Here is a 23,035-nt window from a genome sequence, read left to right on the forward strand (position 1 = left end):
GAATACTATGAATGTACAGTTGTCGCTACAGCGCATCTGATCTGCGCAACTGGCATGATATTTGAGAGGAGAAATTACGATTCCAGGTAATAAATTCTTTACGAATTTCATTCCGTGTACTCTGGTAGACAGTAACTGTGCCTCGTATACAGGTGCGCGAACGGTATGAGCAGATGTCAGAATTTGAGAGAGGTCGTGTAGTGGGATCAAAGAAGCCGGTTGGTCTTGTCGCCGAATAGCTCGACATTTCAGCAGGAGCGATGCCACTATTAGACGATGTTGGCAGGAATGGGTGAACCATGGGCGCACACAGCGTCAAGAAGGAAGAGATAGGCCTAGAGAAACGACAGAACGTGAAGACCGAGCAATCGTCACAGCGGGACTCACAGTCCAAGATGCATCATTATCATCGATTGTACGTGCAACTAGTGCTTCAGTGGCCGCAAGGACCATTCATAGACGGCTCACAGAAAGAGGGCTGAGGTCACGGCGCCCCTTGCGCCGATTACCATTGACCTCTGTACAACGTCAAGCCTGTTTGCAGTGGTGTCGGGCTCATTCGCACTGGAATGTCACTGACTGGAGTAGAATAGTCTTCAGTGATGAGTCCCGCTTTGAAACTGAGCCCCGATGACCAGCGAAGGCGAGTCTGAAGACGTTCCGGACAGCGGTGTGATACCAACCTGACTCTCCTCTGGCAGACAGGCCGACAACCAGGAGTGATGGTCTGGGGTGCCATTTCATTTCATAGTAGGACCCCTTTGGTTGTCATCCGTCGCAACCTTACAGCACAGCGGTACGTCGACGAATTTCTAAGGTTTGTTATGTTTCTCTTCATGTCACGCCACTCTGGGCTTACATTTCAGCAAGATAATGCCCGCCCCCACACTGCACATGTTTCTAATGCTTGCCTTAGTGCGTGCCGAACATTATCTTGGCTAGCAAGGTCGCCGGATCTCTCTCCTATTGAGCACGTGTGGAGCATTATGGGCAGGGCCCTCCAACCATCTCGGGATGATGACGATCTAATGCGCCAGCTGGTCAGAATTTGGCACGATATCCCTCAGGAGGACATCCGCAACGTCTATCAATCGATGCCAAGCCGAATAACTGCTTGCATAAGGGCCAGAGGTGGACACACGCGTTACTGACTTTTTCACATTGTGAAGCTTTATCACTTCAATTAAAAAATCATCCAATTTTTCTCAAACTGTAATAATCTTTTTTTCTGTATATGTACGTCACTTCTACCGATTTTCGTCCCATTCGGATAACTCCTTCTTGGTGCGTGTTTTTTTTTTTTTTTTTTCTAAGAGTATATTTTTATTTCTTTTCCGATAAGATATTTTCACGTTTAGCGTAGATTTAAGAAATTATATTACGCTTTTTGCTTGGATCCAGTGAAAGTGTTTCGGGTTCCTGTTAAACTGATTAGGTCTACTGATAGAATTTGCAGTGTCAGGTAGTGTAGATATAGCTAAGTAAATTAAGGATCCAATCAGGGATTGATGTTTATGTTTGTCTATATTTTAATGTTCTTTGGCAAATTAGATAAGTATGGCGATGTTTGATGAGTTGGATAGTTTAATTTTAGGATATAAAAGTGTTGGGCTTACGTTCTTGCATACCGTACTTAGCCAAGAGTTCTTTTATGTACTGAATTTGGCTAATTGATACATTTTCATTTTATTCAATGTTAATGCCTAAACAAAGTTTTATTTATTAAAGTCTCTCATTTTAAAAGTTTTACTGAGAGTTTTCTTAATGTGTATCATGGACGATTCGTTTTAGTTAGAATTATCAGATGGATCTACATCTATAGTGGTTATGATACAGTGCAGATTTTTTTTAACATAAATGCAGTTATCCAACGATAACATTTCGAATATGAGTTTCCTCAAAGTTTCATCTAATTTTGGGTTCGACATTCGTCCTCCTTAAGCCCATAGATTGACTTTTTCAGCTTGCAGATTTTGCCTTCAGTAGCAACGAAACCTTCTGTTTGGGACATTAAGACTTTCTTCATCAGTTTATCCATTCAGATAAGCTGCTTGAACATCCATTTAATGTATTTTCAGAATCATATTCGGCTGCTGAAGCAAGCAATGTTCAAGAAGAGTTGTAGAGACTCTTCTTGAACATCTTGTTGTTCAACAAGAGTTGTAGAGAACTAGGGCTGAAAAAGTTTTCATATAGTTTATTCCATATTTTTACGAACATCCTTTGGCGACGATCGGGCTTTGTACCGATTGACTGTGCAGTCCCGCCGTTCGCTTTATTCGGAATACCCATTTGCAGCGAACTGTCTGGCAGATTCTCACATATGGTTCCTCATTAAGAAATTGTATCCTTCTTGCATAGCTGCTCTTCATTTTTCTGCATCTGGTCTTAATAAAGTTTCTTCTACAGTTTCTGGATCCACAAAAGCTTCAGATGTTTACTAAATTAGTGTGCTTTTACCGATTGCATTTTCTTCGTCTGTCTGATTTTCTTGTTTTCAAAAATATAGTCTCCCTCGTTCTCTTTCTGAACTTTCACCTTGAATCATATTTTTTTAAGCATCTGTTCTCCCTTCATCTCACACTTCGGAATTTTTGTTTGGCTTCCGAATTCTCTTCAGTAGGAACAAATTAGATAAGTTCATGTTGGTCAACTGTTGATGTTTTCGATTTTGCTTCAGTTCCCACCAGTTCCTAAAATCTGACATTACGACATTATGCTATAAGTTCCACGCTTCCACAGACAATATTTCATACAAATGCTATTCGGGATACTCTACTAGATTCCTATTCCTATTCTAGTTTTTTTCAGCTATATATCATGTCAGCATTCCCTGCATTAAATCGGTGCACCACGCTAGACAGAATCACGGCTACTAGCCACGTCGATAATCAAGACGACACACATACTGGATATGCACATTGGGAAGACATCCAGTCTTCACACATTTCTTGGCTTCTACCGCGAGATAATATAACGTTGAACTTTTCACTTCTTCAGCACTTCGCAACCGCAGGGGATAATGCACATTTCCAAACAGTTATAGAATCGATCCTCTGTATCCAAGTAGTATTGTGAATTAAATAAACGTCCAATAATTCGACATTCGGTGGTTCGGTCAACCAACCATGCAGCCAACACGTTTGCCCAGACCCCCTTGCCGATATTCAGCAACTTTACCGTTTGGCTGCTGCTGGTCCGATAATGATAATTCGGCACTCGTATATCCAGTGCAAATCCTATCTGAATATCACGAGAACTATTCTCACCAGTATATTCAACTGCAAGAAATCGCTATAGTAAACATTTCTTAATAAATTTTTAGTTGGGATAAGTCAAATAAACATTTTGTATTATTATTTTGTATTTGATGAATATTGGCGCGGTAGAGATAAAAACAATGTTATAATGACGATTTTAATTTAAAGCAAAACATAAAAAAAAAATTATATCGCCAGTTCATCATTAAATGCACCAAAATGGCAAACTTAAATGTTACTTTTCAAGTCAGCCCTATGAAAAATGGCTTAGGTCTCGTTTCTGCGGCAACAGACAACAGACACCTGTAGGCATTCTGTCAGGAGAGGTACAAAAAGTAGGGTACAAGCGTACGTGCCATTTGGACGGAAGCAGGAGGCATCATCTTTGCGCATACGTCTGAACACTGAGGTGTCAATTTCAGAATCTATAACTTAAGCATAAGGAAACAGCGTTGCCGATCGAAAATCGCACATTTACTCTAGATTTCAATAAATACTGCTTGAAAACGGTTATAAAAGGTGCTAAGTAAGAAAAAAGTATCAGCTCTTAAAATTAACATTTGAAAAACATTTTGGTACTGCAGTGTTTTCTTTTTCGCAGAAATATTGGTGGTGGTTGCTCGAATAGCAAGTACATTCTAATTTGCCCTTTAAAAGAATTAGAGAAGAGAATATCAATCATTTTACAGATCGTTAGAAGGCGCTTTAATGTCCTCTGCTTGAAATAGACCTGACAAAGAATTTGTTTATGCTATCATAAATATACACTGCCAGTGCATCCAAAAATGGTTATTTGGAAGTACACGAAGCTATCTGCCTGTGGGAATGGAATTTTGTATCCTATCATAATAATTGAAAATTAATACCAAATTTAAACTATTTAGGTAATTTTGCACTTCATTTTTAAAATTTTTCATATCGTTAAACAACAATTTCTCAGTTGCATTCTTAACTTCATAAAACGGCAGATAGTATTTTTTATCAGCAGCTTTCGGTTCACAAGTTTTTCTAAGAATTTGCAGTGTTTTTCAAGGTTCGATTGATGATGACATGTCCTCACTTTTCTGTATCAGTTTCGCTAACAATGTCTAAAGTAACATCTTTTAGCACATTTTTATAGTCAGTTTTTATATAGTTTCTATATTGTTGTAAGTTGATACACATTCTAAAAATGAAGGTTCATAACTTCCCTCACTGATGTCTGAAACATTAGCTATTGTTTGCTATTCCTCGTAAAAGTTACATTTTCGAAAAGATATTTTAACTGATTTTAAAAGATTCACCTTACATTGACTACACTATGCATGGTTCAAAAACATCGACTTACTTATCTATTTCGAAGTATTTGTGCTTTCAGAGAATTCAAGTTTGTTCATCATTTTCTAAACATCTGTTCTGAATTGACATTTAAAAGCTTTTATAATACGCGAAAATTTAAGGAATATTAGAAGTTATATTTTCAGGAAAAGACACTAATGTTTTTCAGAAAAATATCAGAAGTGTGTGTTTGCTACATGGTTGACTAATCAGTAAATATTTTATTATTATTTTTCTTTAGGTTTGCCGTCCCATTTAAAAAAATAACTAAAATTACTACTTGTCATCCATGGGGTTGTTGCTATGGTAAGCCATAAGAAAATTCTTGAATCAATTTAAACATCGAGGTTTTCTGCTTTTGTCTGTAACCAGTGCTGTGTTCTTAACTATTGGATCCATATTGCACGTTAATAACACAATAATTTATACCTTCAGTTTCTGATGCCAATTGCTGTTTCACTTTTCATATTATTATATGGTCTGGTAATGTTCTGTAACGCAATTCAGTTTGATTTGTATTGTAATTTTCATGTGGCTTGTATTCATTTAGCAGTCTAAGTAAAACGTCTTTTATCTTGTTATGAGCTGCATAGCGATCTACTTTCTCACCAGGCAGTTTCCGATGGACAAAACTGGGTTTCTCTTTCTCCAATTTGTGAAACATTTGTCGGTTAATACAAAATTCTCTCCTATATTAAGTGAATTAGTGAAAAAAAATCCTCTAGAAAGAGAAATACTTCTTACTTTTATAGCTTAAAACAGTTATACAAAAGCAATTTCAACACTTCTCGAGATTTTCTGCGTCCCATCCTTTCATTTTTTTCGGGGGCGGGCTCTTCTTTGATACATTTGCATTTTTTTATAGCTTTTCTTTAATGATAATTTTTTGTTCACGTAAATTTCACAATGCTGTTTGGAATATTCCCAGTTGGCTGCAGTTATCAAGACCATAAAAATCTTTTAACATTTATTCTTTTCTTTCAGGCTTAAGTCTTTTTGCTTGGCATTTTTGACATGTCACACATAGCACACAACAGATTTAAAAAATGTTGTCTGTTTAGTCAGTCTGCCACTTCATGATTATATCATTATAAGCATGGCCAATACTTTTCTTGCTTTAGTTTCAGTTTACAATTGCCATTTTCTTTCTATTCAAAGACTTTAAAATGCCCGGCAATGCCAAGAAACATATCTTCTTTGAACATAATGTGTCTATTCCAAAGAGGAGATTTTTGAGTGTGGAAACCATAAAAGATGGGATACAGAAATTGCACTTCTACCTCCTATGAACTGGTATTCGAGAAGCAACCCTCACTCAGTACCTTTACTCTAGAGAAGGGGTTCTCAACCGGTGGTACGCAAGAGAAAAATAGGTGGCACGCAAAAGAAGCAAAGTATTTTTAACTATTAAATTAAAAAATTAAAAACCCAAAATCCTGATTGAGTTTTTTCTCTAACACTCGTAAATTTATGCGATCTGGGCTTTGTTCAAGAGTAGGTTTTCAGTTTTTGTTTAGATGGTACGCGTTAGTCAAAAGGTTGAGAACCGCTCATTTGTTAAGTATAAGGAAATTCTGCTCCTTTGGAATCCGGTGCGGACAAAGAATCTGAAAATAATGTCTCCAGGTGCAGGGACAAAGGGAATTAAAAAAAATTCACTTAAAATGTTTTATTGACAATTATCTGTCTAAGAGATGAATGTTTTCTTGAAGAATTACTACGTACTTGAACGATAAAGCCACGGTTCACAATATATTAAATGGATGAACTAGGAAAAGCTTTGATGGGTTTGATAGGATTGCTTTATCAAGCTTTGAAAGCTTCGATAGGATATTCTGTAACTGAAAAACCAGCCTTTTGCCATTCTGAGTTTTAAACGGTAGAGATAAGTTTAATAAGAGGCGGATTTCCTATTTATTAGTATGCATTTGGTTTAGTTCCTGATAATCTGAACCTAATAGGCTGCTGCGTTTATTAACCAGTGAGTTTATTAAGCGACGCGTACTGTATTTACAAAGATGAGGCTAATTGTTGTGTAGATGCTTTCGAAATTATTGTAAAACAATGTTCTAATTCAAAGATAAATGGTAGAGTGGAGCGGGATTTTTCATGTGAAATATATTACAGAGTTTTAAAATATGGGTCTCCAAAGCAGAAAGATTAATTGAGATTTATTGGATTAAAGCAAAGTGCACTACAATTATCTGTCTAAGAGATGAATGTTTTCTTGAAGAATTAAGATGCTGCGTGAAAGGCTTCAAAATGGGAACTGGCTCATATTCACGTTACAAAAGGGGCACTGACACATATCCACGTCATGCATACGTGAATACAACGTTATATACCCTATTTATACCTTAAGGTAAGCCACATAAAGCAACTTTGGGATTTAATCCAAGGTCGAATTACCGATGTTCAGTCATCTTAGCCATTCAATTATTCTTAGGATGAAGAATTACAAGATAAATTGTGATACGCAATTAAGTTGAGGAGAAAATTGTTTTTATATAAGAGAGAGTATTTAAAGAAATAAACAAAGAAACTTCAACAGCTTCACTTTCTTACTTACGCCTTCCTTATTTCGTTGAAATTTTTCAATGGGAAATACGAATGACAATTAAATTATGACCACACTGACATAAACAAGGAAACGTTTCTCGCAGAGAGAGAAATACTTCCAGAGTTTTATTTCTGCTACTGCTTGGGAAGACGAAATCGAAAGGTAGAAGGGTAACTGATTTGAACTTTTACAATTAATTCTAAAACACAGTTTTCAAAACGAAATTCTAAATATTGTAATATTTCTTCGAATTTAATTTTCTACACACCTGGTATAAGTATTATTCGTTCAAATCGGTTCAGAAGCCTCTAAGACCTAAAACTGAGCATCTTTTATTAAATATATACTGTCCTGTTTAGAGAAGAGCAACTGGAGAAATGAAACAAACTTCTAGAATGAGATCTACAATTTTGCTAACAACAACAACAACAAAAACAAACAAAAAAAAAAAAAAGCACTTGCAAATTTCACAGTAAGAATCAAAGCAAAAAATGTTGGAATTATATTCTATCTAAAACTCACACAGAGATTTTATTTGTTTCCCTGTATGTTATTTTGACATTCTAAAGATTTGAATTTTTTGTGTGTATCGAAAGAAGCAGCGAAAGTTCTAGCTATGCCACTGCGTAGACAGCTGTTCGCTGTACTCTACAACTAAACCTGCAATCTGATAACACCGCTGCTGACGATTTCTTTTCGGTTATTTACATTTTTACAACAAACCTTAAATTAAATTAATGAATTTCTTCTTCTTTATAAATCCTGAATGGTTTTTTTTTCCCCCAAATTGACACTACTCAGAGCCATCTGTAACTTGAATGCCACCACATTTCGAAGGGGCCTCATGATGGTATGGGAAAAGGATTCCATAGTAATAAAAATTAGTTCTGAAAGTTGTCGACAGGGGAAATATGGCAATATTTTAGTCTACATAACTAAAAATTTGCATGAAATGCAGGTAAAATTTAAAAATGCAAACGCTTGGTTAGTAAAGGAGGCAGTGTCAGTAATTCAGTCTATTATAAAGATAGCAACCTCTGCTCTTTGTGAGTTTAGAAGTTGTAACAGCCTATGCAAGTGCCCTACATCAAATAATATATTAAAACGCATGATTCAGAAGCTTGAAGAAACAATCCTTAGCAGTTCAGTTTGGTAGAGGATGGAAACCGATGTCATAATACACAATTACTCACGGATAAACAGAAGTCCTTCTAAGTCTCTCCTAAGTTCTGCAATTGCTGATGTCTCGGTCACAGGGGCGGTACCACTGTGACCTTTACTGGTAATAGGGAATAGCGCGACAATTGGATCTGAATCTTTCAGAATGTTTTTCACTTCTACCCATAGATAAGCCGCGTGCAGGAATTAAAGCATAACAATTATGATAAACGGTTAATTTTTACTATAACATTTTTTGTGAGTGTAGAGGTCGACGATACTTGGCTATGAAAACTTTTGTAGTGAAATGAAGCCTATTTTCACCTAAATGGGACCGTTAATACACACAGTTCTCAAATTTGGGCATCCGAACAGTTAAATGCAGTTCAGAATATTCCACTGCATTCTTCATCAGCTAACCATTCCTTTTTAGGAATATTATTCTAACAGAACCACACACCCTGCACCGTTACCATGCAAAGTATCATGATATGCTGACTAGTTTTATCATTCCACAACTTCAGTAGAAACAGTTGTTGGATCAGGTAACTTGTATGCAGGATGGAGTGCTACTGCACATTGGTTTATCAATGCAGCTGCTGTTACACCATCACTTTGCAAAAGATAGGGTCATAAGTCGCATTTTTACTTCCTTGTACGAAGTAAAAAGGAAGTATTGTAGTCGCGAAAAGTTTCAGGCAGCATACTTCAACGAAAATACCGCTATCGAATGCAATTTAATGATGTTTTTGCGTGATATCTGTACGTAAGGACAGAATAAAATACTCTTTTCCTTCAAAAAAATTATAAACTGCTTTAAAATGAATTCTGAAGAGAATTTTTCGTGGCGTCTGTACGCACGTATGTACGTACGTGCGTACATACGTATCTCACATAACTCAAAAACGAGTAGCCTCAGAAGGTTGAAATTTTGTATATAGGACTGCTATAACATGTAGATGTGCAACTCGTATTTTGGTTGCAATCGGCCGCACCAAACGTATATAAATATATTTGTATATATATCCACTATGTTACCCGGCTCAGTGATCTCAGTTTCTTTACCCTTATATGTTTGTAAATTGTAACAGAATTGTAACTTATATGTTTGTAAATTGTACATGTTTTGCTTTAAAAATGATTGTATTATGTTGATTTTATCTTCCGGTTAAGGTTTTATGCCTTTAGTAAATCTGTGTGCAATATTTTTAGAATTATCAACAATTTTAAAGTTTTCTAAGTGCCGCTAAGCCTTTTTTTTATGGCGGCCATTGATGTTTACATTTGAAACAGGAGACTAGTGGATTTGTTGCCAATCTAAAGAAACTTAGCCTCGCGACAACAAAGATAACGCATTCATTTATTATTGCCAATTAAATCATGCTTAATTCTTTCTGGAATTTTTTCGAGGAAATATGTGTTTGAGATTTACTTCGTAATTTTTAATATAGATATTTTGAGTTTTTATGTATTTTTGCCTTCTCGCAAAATGAGAACTGAATGAATTAAATGAGAAATACTGAATCGTGTGTGAAAAACTTTCTTTTTTGTTTTGTTTGCTTAATTTCTTTTATACATCATTCTAGCTTTATTATAGTATTTGAATAGAACATGTGGAAACGATTAGATAATTCTATTCTTTAAATGATATAAATTTTGTGCATTATGAGTTATAATATGAACGAAATATATAAGTTAACTCTTATATAATTATTGGATTATATAACAGTTAACTTAGTTTCTGTTATATAATTATTATATAAGTTAACTGTTATATAATTATTAATACTGTTAAGTGAATCTAGCGCCGGAGTGTCGCTATGGTAAACAAATACTAGAGTGAATTTTAAAGAATGCACTTATTCTATTGTGGTTTATGCGCTGTCGGCGAAGTAGATTTAATTCAATTTAATAAGTTTAAATGAAATGCAAGAAAAAAAATGCGTATAATTTAATATTCCGTACAAGGAAGTCATGTGGTGTACACATCAGATTTTTTCATTTGCATGACACTGAATTTAACCAAATGCAATGTCTTCCTGAGGGATTACTTGAATTTCAAGGACTATCTTGGTGGGGTGTCGATCTTGACGATCTTAAGGGACAACATCCCATAGGCTGTTTTGAGTATTCCTAGTGACATGCTACGTTGGCCGCAGTATGCAATGTGCTATCAACAAGAAGAGAAGTCATATTGTAAGAGATCTATACTTTCGCCGAGGAAGCGCTTTCATTGAATAAAGTTCCATGGTGTACTGAAAAATCGCATCTTTAACCCTTTGGAGCAGTTCATTAAAGCGGTGTTGGACTGAAATTTCTTCTTCATTGTTTATTTGTCTAGTTTTCAGCTGTGTAGACTTTGACAGTGGAACAGCCATAGACAGTGGAACAGCGACATGTACATTTATTTCCATGGAATCTATGTCGCTATTAGACCGCTTAAAAACAAACACCCTGTATTTATATATGCACAAGTTGTCTTAGTGCCAAGGTTACGAACTTGTAGGTGAGTGCTAGGGTGCACCCAGAAGATTTGGAATCCTGTAGCAATGCTGTAAGTTTGGAAATGACCTGTGCATGTGGGAATGTACACTGAAAATACCAGAAAGGAAAGAATGAAAACACACCGTTTACGTGAATATGCGATTTAATGAAAAGTGTCCATTCATCTTATAAGGTATTTCTCCCGTCTTCCTAGCGTGCCTTCCTGGTGTAGTGGTTCTACACACTGGGCCAGTATTCCAGAGGTTCCCGGCGAAGGCATTGTTAATTTTTCATTACTCCTGCTTCCAAAAATACCTAATGTCTCTACAATGTTATTCAAAGATGATCAAAGTGTTCTCCACAGTTGTACCCCAGGCCTGAGCTCTCTGGGGTATGGAATTTTCCTAATATTCTAGAAGATTCTCGGTATGCCTTGTTTTTCCTCAGTAGCTACCTCATTCCATGCACGGAGCCGGATTCAGGCTTGATAAGGCCGCTAAGTTTTTTGACATATGGGGCCCTTAATTAGTCTGTTATACTATATTTTAATACTATATTTATACAATATTTTAATTTGGGGGCCTCCAAGAAAGTGGGGGCAATAAGCTATAGCTTGTGTAGCTCATACGTAAATCCTGCACTGTTTATGCAGGGAATGCAGGAATGTAATGTAATGTAGCATACGAGTGTGCTGCAACACTCCTGGCCGATAATTATCGGCCTCATGGTTAGCGAATATCTCTGTTTTCATATGTTTTCAAAAGACGTAATCCAGGCATTACAGCTCGGTCGATTAAGCAGGCCAATACATAAGACCATCACGTCCGATACACTGTTTGTCAAAACAATTTTAAGGGTCCCATTTGCATATCGCGTCCTAAATGCATATCGGCTAAACTCCGAGTGCATACAATCACCTATCCTACAACCGCTGCGTCTGTGAATGAAATGACTCTTCCCTTTTAGAACGCTTGGACCAACCAAGTCCACCCGCGCCCGAAAAACATTTCCGATTCTGCATCATTATAAGATTTCAAGTCGTTTGACTGTACCCTAACCTTTCTACAAGTCTAGCCAGCACCAAACTAATTTTAAAATTTCAAGTTACAATTTAGTTATTTATGATAATAGCGATTTTTTATTTACTTTCTTTCTTCTTCGAACCATGGCCAGCCTTTAATGCGAAATCGACTCCTCTCAATTCTAAATCGACCTCGACCCGTTTGGAAAACCCCTGTTTTAAACTAGCCTCTAAATATGCATAATTTACCCTATAAATATTCATGCCGTGGCTTCTAAATATCCGTAATCTTCAGGCCTGAACGTCATATCTGACATCAGCTAAAAAAGATAGGTCAGGTTTAATTCAAGATTTAACTGTTAGTATAATTTAATAACTGTCACTCAATTCAGATAAAAATAATTTTCTATCAACTAAAAACGAAACATTCCGTCTGTATTCTGTTATTAAGAACGGTGACTGATCCAGATTTCTTTATCATTTTGCATGAATTTTGCATCTCACTACCCATTTTATTAAAATATGTGTATAGCCGCGAACTAAATTACTTACGAAAATATAAAAAGAAATTAAGTTACGTGGATGAATTGCATTGAAATTGTATTCTTCAACTAAATGTTTGCCTATTTCTATCGCTGTACTGAGATTGCCGTGGGAGTGCATTGTATGTTTATCAATATCTGGCACTCTTATCTGTTATGATGACTTTTATTCATAAATATATGTTATCACAATTCTTTAAAGGAAAACAAAGAACTGCATTTAAAGGTGAAAATGAATGAAAAAGCATTGTAAAGTTCAGAGAAAGAAAAGGAAATCAATGATAATGCTTCGATTATCTTATATGTAGGTAGCGTTATTATGAAGTCTGGTTATGATGTTCATCAAAAACGTTGTATATTATGATGCTTTTATTTCTGACAGCGGTTAATAACCATCTTTATCAATTTTAATCGCTTTATAAAAATTATATAAAATTGCTTTGATTTTTTTTATCTAGATGATCTGAAAATCATTATGTTGTATAATTACAAAAAATTCATAACGCCTGCATGGCTTAAAAAAAATATTTACCACAGGTGGGGAAAGTAGACTTTGACGTCCCATTTAGGGTTTTTGATAGGTAAACAAAAATCCTTCCATTTTATTTTTTTTTTCTATTCCCCCTATATTCTATTCTATATTTTCTATAGTTGATGGCCTACTAGCGGCCGAATCGGAATCTCGTTTGCTGTATATCCTTAGTAGATAATAATTTCACAAGTCACTGTATCTACATACTACTTTGTTATATACAAAAGATATCATCCTCGCTTACACACGTATCCTACAGCTAACTCGCATTCCAGTCTTAGATCTGGTTTACAACTACTTCGCGCGTTTGCGATGCTTGGCGCTGCGCCAGCTTTAAGTCCGATTATGATTAAGTTCTCGATATACCACATCCCTCCTCCTTTATCACAACTGCAGTCTATCTGGGGAACGTCGAATTTTACTGGACCGACGCAAAGGTTGTGGCAGTGCTGGTTTCTTCGGTAAGTTTTATCGGCAGCAGGCTCGATGGATGGAACATCTGGTAAAACTTTAGGCTTGGAAGACGACACATACTCATCTACCTGGTGGCTATTATCTTTGGATGGTTCTGGAACTCCACTCTTATCAGGCTGTTTGGAAATCGTGAGAGCTGGAGGTGGACGTATGAACCCCTCATCTGTTATGGTTCCTCCATCACGCATCACATGTCGCCGCCATAGCTGACCATCTACGTTTATAGTATAATGAAGCTGCCCATCCTTGGATTGAATGGTTGTCACCTTGACGATAATTTCTTACTGCCACTCTATCGCCAACTCTAAATCCTCCGTCTGCAAACTCGTAGGTTCCTTTTCGAACTCTGTCTTCCACTCTCCTTTTAAGATCTGGTCTCAATAAATCCATACTTGTTCGAATTTTCCTCTTCAGTATTAGCATTGCAGGGCTCCGCAGAGTAGTTAAATTCGGAGCTTTTCTATATTGCATCAAAAATGTACTGAGTTTTTGTCACAAAATTCCCGGATAATTTTGCATTGTTCTTAAAGATTGTTTTACTGTAAACACATACCGTTCAGCCTGTCCATTACCAGATGGTTTCAATGTTTTGTGTAGTTTTGTGTTTGATTCCGTTACTCTGTAGAAATATCGTAAACTCATGTGAAGTGAATTGTGGCCCGTTATCACTCACTAACAATATTAGTAATCCGAATCGTGCAAAAAAGTCTCGTAAACATTCTATTGTTTTGAAAGTCGAGCTTGATTTCATTCGTAAGGCTTCTAGCCATTATGAGTGAGCATTCGCGATTATCAAAAACATATGCTCAAAAATAGGTCCTGCATAATCAATGTGAATACGTTCCATTGGAGAGCACGGGTACACCCAATGATGAACTCTTATCCAATGAACTCTCCCAATGATGAACTCTTAGCCATTATGAGTGAGCATTCGCGATTATCAAAAACATATGCTCAAAAATAGGTCCTGCATAATCAATGTGAATACGTTCCATTGGAGAGCACGGGTACTCCCAATGATGAACTCTTACCTTAGGAGGATCTATTTTATGTTTTGCACATTCAGAACAGTTTGTGGAAGTATTTTCGATACCTTTATCTATACCATACCAAAGCATGTAAGATATAGCAGTTGCTTTCATTTTTAAAGTCCCTAAATGCCCATGGTGCAATTCTTTCAAAACATTCTCACGGTATCGTTTTGAAGCACAAACGCGTTCGCGTTTGAAACGCGTTGTGCTTCAAAACGCGTGCAAAATACATTATACAGCCATCTTGAAGACTGTACTCCATCTGCCTTCCCTTCAATTCACCGCTGCTTTGAAGTATGCGTAGCAGAGGACTGAGTTCTGCATCAGTTTCAGTTTCTTTAGCTAAATCACTGGCAGTGATTGGAAGAGTTTCACTTTGTTGTAACTGAAAAATAGTTACATCATCCTAAACACACAGTTGCTCTGAGTTCGTCGGCAGTCGTGACAGAAAGTCAGCATTACTATGCTTGTTGATTTTACGGTAAATAATGTTGAATTGGAATGACTGTAAAGCCAAAGCGTAATGCAGGAGTCTTGTTGCAGCCAAAATTGGCATGCCTTTCTTTGAACCGAAAATTGCAACAAGAGGTTTATGATCTGTAATTATCGTAAATTTCCTGCCTTTTAAGTACAGAAAAAATTTTTTAGTTCTCCAAATGATTGACAAAGCTTTTTTATCGGTTTGAGAATATATTTTCTCCGTTTCAGTCAGTCTTCTAGAAGCATATACAATTGGCCTTTCTGTTCCATCAGGAAGTTTTTGAGAAAGTACCGCACCTAACCCCACTGGCGATGCATCAAATAAATGCCAATGTTAAGGGCAATTCAGTATCATAATGTATCAAAATTTTTTTTGAACACAATTCTTTATTAATGTTTAGAAAAGCCTCCTGACAATCCTTCGTCCAAACCCATTTTGAGTTTTTCTTAGTTAATTGGTATAAGGGATTTGTGATTGTCGCTAATTTAGGGCAAAATTTTGCATAAAACTTAATCAATCCCAAAAAACTTTGAATTTCCTGGATATTTCTGGGTCTTGGGGCCTTTGAAATCGCTGATATTTTTTCATCAGTTTTATGTAAACCATTAGCATCAATTTTATGACCTGATAATTGAATCTCATCCTGAAAAAAATTACTTTTCTTTAAATTTAATTAGTCCATGAGTTTTACATTTCTCGAAGAAATTTTTTAAGGTATTTAAATGTGCCTCATCATCAGACCCTGTTATCCTCCATGAAGACTTTACATCCTTCCATTCCTTGGAAAAGTCCGTCTATGTAACGTCGCCAGATTGCCGGAACTGCATATTAGCCCGAACATTAACCTTTTACACTTATACAATCCCTTCTGTGTGTTTATTGTTAGCAATTTTTAAGTCTCAAAGTGTTCTTTTATTTGTAAATAAGCATGTTTAAAATCAATTTTTTGAAAAATGCTTTTTTCCGCTCAAACATGAAAATATTTCGTCAATGATCGGCAAAGGGTGCTGATGCGTAATATTATGTTGGGTTTACTATCACCGAGTAGTCGGCACACAGTCGTATAGCCATCCGGCTTAACTACTGGTATTACCGGTGCTGCCCATTCTGATGTTTCAACCTTTCCAATTATACCCTCTTTTTCCAAGCGATCAACTTCCTCTATCCGGCCCTTTAACGCAAATGGTACTTGCCTAGCTCTACAAAATTTTGGAGAAACATTTGGCTTCAATTCAAGTTGAACTTCATAATTTTTTTATCTCTCCTAATTTTGCGTCAAAAATCTCTTTATATTGTTCCAATAATTTATTTAAACTACTCTTTTGAGAGATAGAAATTGACTTCATTGAGATACAATCTAAATTTATCCCTGAAAGCCATTCTTGACCGAATATTGCACCAAGATTTTCTTTAACAATGTAAAGGTATAAGTTTTCATTTTGACCTATATATTCTACCTTAACTGTAGTAAATCCTAAAGGTATTCGTTTTTTACCATTATACGTTTTAAATACCAGACTTGTATTTTGAATTTTCTTTTTCGAAATTTCCGGAAATTTTTTAAACTCATTACCGATACTGCACCCCTTGTATCCAGTTCCAGAGCTACCGGTTTTCCTTCTGTGTTCTCTTGGACCATTATGGGTGGTTTCCTATTTTTTACCTCATTGGAATGTATGCTGTTTATAGGAACTGTCTTTTCATTTCCTACATCTAATTGTTTTTGTTTCGCTTTCATTCTTTCAGTATTTTTAGCGTTGTAGCACGCCCTTTTAATGTGCCCGATTTTCTTAGAAAATTTGCATATACTTGTCTTAAATTTACAATAATTTCTATCATGGTCAGCCCCCGTACATCGCGACACATTTTGCCTTTAGCACTCTTTGCTGAGAAGTTTTGTTTTCCAAACTTTTGTTTTGGAGCGACTGCCTTAGATTTACCTTTATTCCTGTCACTAAATTCCTTAATTTCCACTGGTTTCCCAATTATTTCGTTTGTACCTTTTAACGCTTTTTCCATTACCAAAGCTATTTTTAAAGTGTCATCGATATTGATATTATCGTACTCAAAAATTCTATCCAGAATAGCCTTATCTCTTAGCCCACTAACAAGCACATCCCTCAACATCGTATTTAACATATTCTGATCGTAAGCACACGGTATGGCAAGTGAACTTAACTCTGTCATATAACACACTAATTGTTTCCCCCTCGTGCTACTTTCGATTTAAAATTACATGCCTGTTAGGAATTATAAGTGACTTAGGATTTAAATGATTTCTCAATGTTGTTTTTAACACATCGTAATTTTTATCGGAAGGATTATCAGTAGCCATCAAGTTTTTTAAGAGACTATACATTTTTCCGGACAAACTGGAAATCAGTACTTTCCCACACTTGTCTTGTGAAACGTTTTCTATATCTAAATAACTTTCAAATATTTCCATAAGTGAATCAAACTGTTCTTCGTGTTCATTATATTTTTCAAACTGAACCGAAAGTTTCGAATTGTCCATTTGTGGAGTAATAACTGAAGTAAGTGGAGTAATAACTGAAGTAAGTGGAGTAATAACTGAAGTGAAGTAATTATTAACTCAGTTATAAGCTACTCCATGGTGAATCCTCCGAAAGAAAAATGATTATAAAAGCTTTACCTTGAGCAATCTTCGGCGAATTCCCCAAGTGTATTCCGATAGCATTAAAACATGTCGCGAAGGCATTTTGATTATTTTCAAAAATCCGAGATCCATCGTTGCCCCAGATGTAGTATATCCTTAGTAGATAATTATTTCACAAGACACTATATTAAACTACATGTTACGTTATTATGTACAAAAGATATTATCCTCGCTTACACACGTATCTTACAACTACTCGCATTCCAGTCTTGGTTCTGGTTTACAAATAGTACTTCGCGCCCTTGCGATGCTCAGCGCTGCGCCAGCTTTAAGTTCGATTATGATTAACTTCTCGATATCATATCGTTGAACACTGGTAGTTCGTTCCGCGGTTCGAATCCCGGCGAACGAACGAATCCCCACGAAAATGCCCATGAAGCGTGGTTTTTCCCATGTGTAATCTGTATACGAGCTAGTTTCCCTTAGAAAGTCCTCCCCAAATTCATGCCTTCCCTTAGACAAATAGCCCTCGAATGCTTTACAATTATTCAATAAACGAAACCAAATTATTATAGTTGATAGGGGGACTTTGAGACATGATGCATGATATACTAATAGAAACGCTTATTTGGCCATATAATTAGGCCTCTACAAGTTAATTAAAATAACGCCACTGTGACTCCCTCACCATGGAAAAAATCATGAACTCACATTCATCAGCAAAGTAATGTAAAAGGGGAGTGGCTTTTGCCATGTGATGATGCAGGTCCAGAGAAAAGAAATAAGTAGAGAAATTTAGAAATTGGGTCACGAAAACGCCAATAACACAAAACCACGTCACACCTGGTGATAAGGAGAAATCATATGTACAGAATACAAATAATTCAAACTAGATAAATTACAAATACAGATCGAGAATTCAATGAACGTAATGCAGTACATTCTATGTACAAAACACAATATGCGAGATTCAAACTAAGTGCAATGAAAAGATAAAAACACGAATCATGCGCTGGTGAGATAATTGTGTACAAAATATTTAAAAAACCGCAACAGTTTAGGTAACAAAGTTGTGATCATGCAGAAAATACTACGTAAATGGTCTGAAGAATTTGTCCTCAAGTAGAATAACGTAACTTAGAATACTCGATAAAGTGCTCTAAAGCGTTGCAAAAGAATTTGTCGTGGCAGCGATAAAATAGTTTTTATAGGTTCAATTTTGGAAGTCTTGGCGCAAAAAGTTGTTTTCTATTAAAAAGGTGTGCAGTAATTATTATTCTGAGTGCCTTATTTTGTACTACATGAAGCCGGTTGAAATCGGTACATGTGGCTTCAACTCAAGCTGGAGAAGCATAGCACAAAAAGTATATTCTGTGCTTCCGGTTGAGTTGAAGACCAGAATTAGGACTGAGAAGCAGCATCAAGTATTTTAAAAAGCCAGTTGTTTTTCCTCTCACATTAGTCATATAATATGACCAGGTGAGCGGTTGATTAATAATAACCCCCAGATAGTTGACTTTCTTTTGACTAAGCACTGTGTCTCCGAAAAGATAGAGTTGGTTGGAAATGATCAAGCGAATTTTCGTTCTTCGGATAATTATGAACTGAGACTATATGTTACCGTCAATGTACAAAATGCCGGCATTCTGTTGAATACCTAGGCATTTTATAGAATCCCTGGCTTTGAGGCAAAGTGTAAGAAATGATAATTATTATATATAGACATTGTATATAATATGTAGGCATTCAGTAGAATGACAAGTGCTCTTTAGGCAAAGTAAGAAAAAAAGGTCATAGTAACGCTATTATCAATAAAGACTTTCATTTCTAAAAAAAAAAAAAAAAAAAAATGTTGTTTTGAAAAACTACTGAAAGACTGCCATTAAAAAAATCTTTATTCAAAATACGTAAAAAAATAGTGAGATGATCTTGCTACTCTTTAATAAATTGATATTCTCTATCTGGCTAAAACTAGAAATCAATAAGATCTACCTGACAATGGGAACTAAATTCATAGAAAAAAATCATAGGTTTCCTTTTGTTTTTCCCTGGCGGGGCTCGCATGGATGGATGTACAGTTCGATATTATTCCGTGTAACGTTTTCATATTTGGTTGAAAGTTCTTTCAGTATTCTGTCACGTCCTCCGTGTCCAATATTCAAATGAATTTCACGAAGTACGTGAAATAACTCAGTGTCCTAGTCGTAATACTGTTTAGTACTGAAGCCTTCTTTAACAGGATAAATGAGTTTACTTTTGTTTTCCACAAACATCACATCATAGCGATTCAACAACCAATAGTCCCGTGGTTACTTTTCAGTAGTCATGACTTTTTTACATAACTTATCAACAACCGATAAGCAATTTCAGTTATTCCAAACAAACCGGAAATGTATTTCATACTTTGCCGATTTGTCATTTGGCATTCTATAGAATCCTGTCTGAAATCATAGCAATGTCTGAAATGATTAATCGTTTTATTCATTGCCGGCCAGTTTCCGGCATTCTGTAAAATGCTTAGGTATTCTATAGAACGCCGGATTTCATACTTTGCCGGTAACATATATAAATGCCGCTTTGAAAATCTAATAGAAATTTAATAAAGCCTTTACAGAATGGTATTCCATGGAAATCTGTAAAATTTTCAAATTACAGTGAAAGTAAATTTTCAGTTTCTGATGTTTATAAGTGATACTGTAGAACAAAAATAAATTCTTTAATTTGTAAGTACTGAAAATAATACTTTGAATGGAAATGTCTACCATTTTTATTCCAGCTTAACGTTTTTTATCTCTTAAATTAATTCCTGAAATTAATGCTTCTAATTACTATGCATGTACTCCTGATAACAGAAACTGTTTCATAATTTTAATTAAACTTAAATATTATTTAAAATTTATTAATTTTTATTTAATTTTTTAAAATCAAAACGATGATCTTGCTACTCTTATCATCTACTTATTTTATCAGAATAAAATCATATCTATTCCGAAAATGATTTTCCCCAGTCATCTGTGTTATTGATTATTTCAAAATTCAGACAAGATTAAAAAATTCTACTTCGAAATAAAAATTTAGTTCAGTTCAATAAACAATTTAATTTAGCTCAGTATATCCCAAAAGAAAACTTTTCTAGATTTGAAAATGCTGTTAAATACTCAAAACGTTTATAGGAAGTTTTGCAGAAAATTAAAGTAAGGAAACATGTTTGGAATTCCTTAGAATTAATGCCTAATTTTCTATAAACTGAATCTGATATTTTCAGTAGAATTCCATTAGTGGGTTCTATGCACATCACATAAAATTCTGTACGTGTGCCATTAGAAAATATGTGTAGATTTTTATAGAATCTCTGCACAAATCTTTACTGAATATTTACTCTCATCTCTGTAGAATCTCTATATATAATTATACATAAGCTGTATTTAAAATTTATAGAATTATATAGAAGCTGTATGATCTGGTTTATAGAAATTGTGTCATTTCTAAAAGATTCTAAAGTAGTTTAACATTAAAATTTTTATAGCATTTTTATATTTTCGTGAGGGTAATGCCATTAAAAGCTGTAATATGTAAATGTACGTGATTCCAAAATGAGTAAACTTATTTTAAACTGCCAGATGATGCGACGCTTTCATTAAAAACTAGCTTGAACATTTTTATAATAAGCTATGGCCAAATTGTGACTCGCGAGCCGCTTACGGCGTTTTACGTTTTCAGCACGCCTTGCATCGTAACAAATAACAGTATTAAATTTGAAATATCCTTTTAACTGAAAACAGAAATCGTTATTATGTGTACAGTAATTTTAAACAATTTCAAATTGTGCGCTATTTCTGTGACTTATTAATGTAACGATATTGATTTTTGAATAAGTAAGAAGCAATGAAACAACAGAATTAGCAGCACTCTGCACTAATGATGTATCTCTTATTCAACAGAATGGCACTGCGCATTCGTTTATAATGTGCATCAGACGAGAAACAAAAAAGTATATGATGATCCAGTTTGCCTTTAAGGGATTAATTAAGTACTTTGTGGTTATCTTTTATCTCCGTAGGTCATTTCTGATACAGCTGCATAGGAAAAACTACTATTTTTTATGTAAAATTCATGCTGAAGCTAATAGCTTATTTTAAATATATTTCATATAGCGAATTATGGCGTTCTTTCCCATATATCTTGTTTTGGGATTATGAGTCAAAGAAGATCACTAACGTTTCAAATCACTGCATTATTCTTCACTCAAACGAAAACATTTTGCTATTATTTTAAAGCCCGTATGTCTTCTATTTTTATAGATTTACTTTAATTAAAATCATCTAATACTTAGAAGCAGAATCATGAAGGAATATTTTAGAAATCAGATGGAAATGTTTGGTTATAAATGAAGTTAGGTTACGTGAATATGGCAACCCTTATAAAAATATGTTGTAGATTTCTATAATATAACCCAACGTTAAACTTCTTTAAAATCCTTTAAAATTATGTCCCAATTTTTATAAACTAGGTCAGAGGTCTAATATTAAATTCTATAAAATTTTATATTTAATTTCTATAGAGTATTTATTTCTATAGTAATTTCTATAAAGTATGATATTAGTATAGAGATTCTGTTGAGATATGTAAAATGTTCTGAAGAAATTTGTGCAAAGATTCTAAAAAATAAGTACAGTTTTCAGAAGTACCATGTTTATAACTCTATATAATGTGTTAGAATCACTTAATATAATTCTACTGAAAATAACAAATCCAGTTTATAGAAAATTAAGCCTTGGGTCTAACGAATTCTACATAAGTTTTCTTGCTTCAACTTTTTTAAAAGATCTTTTAGCTTTAGAGTATTTAAAAGCATTACAAAATCAACACTTTTTTTGTAATTAAAAAGTATGAATTAAATTTTGAACAGAAATTCAAGAATTTAGAACTGATGCATGACACGGGGAAATTATTTCGAATAAAAACTTTCGTAGCAAATGGTTATTTTTTCTAATATACGCCTAAGGAGAGGAATGCCTTTGTGAAAGACTTTCTAAGGAAAATTGGCTCGTATTCACATTATACATGAGAAAAACCACGAAAAACAACTATGCAATTAACCCGTTTGCTTGGGATCAAATCCAGATTCAGCTTCCAGTATTCAGCATCCTTAATCGCTTGGCCTCTGTTGACAACTGACGGGCTTGCAGCTCTTCCATTTTCCTGAATTCTAACATACGGCTTCTACTGACATGGAGTTTGGCCATCCCTATTATATAAACAAGTAAAGAAAGTTTCGTAACTGAACTTCCAGTACTTCTGTTTTATCCAAGCTATTTCAAGCAGATAACATAAGCATTTTTGAAAAATATAGCGTTTTACAAATTTTTCTTCGTTTTGCGAGAAATGTAAACTATGAAAATGTTGATAAACAGCTCCAACTGGTTGATTAATACACCAGATAGCTCTCAAGCATAAACACATACCCTAATGAAACCGAACAAAATCTACGACCGTACCGCATTATCAGATCAAGAGGTATTAAACTTTCGTTTTAATGGAAAACTGATATCGCTCTT

General features: G+C 35.1%; 1 protein-coding gene and 1 long non-coding RNA gene across 3 annotated transcripts in view; one reads left to right on the forward strand and one right to left on the reverse strand.

Annotated features, from left to right (window-relative positions):
- LOC118189894 (uncharacterized) overlaps positions 1–23,035 on the forward strand; it is a 170,721-nt gene that overhangs the window by 64,447 nt on the left and 83,239 nt on the right. The gene's annotated exons all lie outside the window — the stretch shown is intronic.
- LOC146995170 (uncharacterized) overlaps positions 1–23,035 on the reverse strand; it is a 34,843-nt gene that overhangs the window by 1,120 nt on the left and 10,688 nt on the right. The window lies entirely within an intron of this gene.

This window comes from Stegodyphus dumicola, chromosome 10 (assembly GCF_044657685.1).
Source record: "Stegodyphus dumicola isolate Sdum_Otavi_A_Nest chromosome 10, ASM4465768v1".
Taxonomy (NCBI): Eukaryota; Metazoa; Arthropoda; class Arachnida; order Araneae; family Eresidae; genus Stegodyphus; species Stegodyphus dumicola.